The sequence below is a fragment of the Nestor notabilis genome, unplaced genomic scaffold (genome assembly GCF_000696875.1).
Source record: "Nestor notabilis isolate BGI_N333 unplaced genomic scaffold, ASM69687v1 scaffold10335, whole genome shotgun sequence".
In the NCBI taxonomy this organism is placed as follows: domain Eukaryota; kingdom Metazoa; phylum Chordata; class Aves; order Psittaciformes; family Psittacidae; genus Nestor; species Nestor notabilis.
In genome coordinates, this window is record NW_009928833.1 from 16,150 (window position 1) to 17,900 (window position 1,751).

Genomic DNA, 1,751 nt, shown 5'->3' on the forward strand with positions numbered 1-1,751 from the left:
TTAACTTGTTTACGTAGCATAAATAAATTCGTACATGTCAGTCATGCATTGCTGTGATAGAAAAAGTGACTCAAATGAAAAGAAATCCTAACTGATGTGGAATGAACTTTCCCAGCCTAGATTACTTAACGGCAGGGAAGGTGTAACTTTAAACTGTAATAGAACTAGGCTGGGTTTATGTACATTAGTTACAGGGGCAGCATCAAATATCTCTGGGTTTAACTGCTGATGTCTATGAGATTTTGACCTAACAACTATCCAGCAAGATAAGTCTACTTTCGGTGGGCCATATGCATGCAAACAAAAAAGACACCCCTAATAATCCATCATTCTTACCATGCTTTTCAGGGATTTATTTTGCCTCACACTAGCTGCAACAGACACTTTGTAAGCCAGAATCTCTGGTCCAGTCAAGACAGGTTCTAGGCAAACCTGATGGGTAGAGCTAAGGTAGGTGTGAATGACATTCAATGTCTGCAGGTGCTGCAACTGTTCAGGATATAGGCCAATCCCTGGATTACAGAACATCTGGCTGCTCTGACTGATGCTGGGTTTCCCACAGTCCTGAAGTACAAACATATAATCTGTCCCTAAAAAAAAAAAAAAAAAAAAAAAAAATTGTCCCAAAAAAAAAAAAAAAAAAAAAAAAAAGAGTGTTTTTTAGAAGAAATCTGTGATAAGTGATGGATTTTCCTTCAGCACAACTGGAATAGACTTCTCAATGCAGAATGCCACATCTATTTTTGGAAAAGCACAAATGGAGCCAATTGAATGATTTCACTGGCTAGTAATTTCTTTGAAATAGTTTATCACATACATGAAAATACACTGAATTACATCACTTCAGAAGTCATCGCTGTTTTCTTTTTAATTAACTTATAGTATTTTTCTAGATGCTTAAACATCAGTATGTGTGGCTTCAAGTGGCATTGTAGAAACCATTGGATATCATAGAATCACAGAATGGTTTGGATTGGAAGAGACATTAAAGACCATGTAGTGCTTAGCCCCTTCCACAGGCAGCGACACGTTCCAGTACACCAGGTTGCTCCAAGCCCTGTGCAACCTGGCCTTGAACACTGCCAGGGATGGGGCAGCCACAACTTCTTGAGGTAACCTGTTCCAGTGCCTCATCACCCTCACAGGGAAGAATTTTTTCTTAATACCTAATCTAAATCTCCCCTCTGTCAACTTAAAGTCATTCCCCCTTGTCCAGTCAGTACATGCCCTTGTAAAAACCCTGTCCAGATTTCTTGTAGGCCCCCTTTAGGTGTTGGGAGACTGTTACAAGGTCTCTCCTGAGCCTTCCTTTCTCCAGGCTGACCATACCCATGTAGCTGTTCAGGAATGCAGCACTGGAGAAGTTAATTATGCATATGCGGTATTTATTGGTTGACCCACAGGTATTTAAAAATTATAGAAGACTCCTAAGGCTATTTGAACCTACTCATCTCTAACCCCCAAACAGACTTAGACACATTCGCATCCAAAATCCATATCACATAGAGGAGACTGAAGTTTTCCAAACTTAAATTAGTGGCATTTAAATAAGAAACCCACAAAACCAAATCAAGTATTAATGCTGGTTGCTAGAGCATGCCAGCATTTCACAACAGATATAAATGTGGGAGATTTAGCATTTTTGCGCTCATTCTCCTGCAGCCACAGCCATATTAGGATAGCATTAGGTACACGTCTCAAGTCCAGAAAGAGTTTTTTAAGTTATTCTCCAGACAATGGAGGCTTAGACA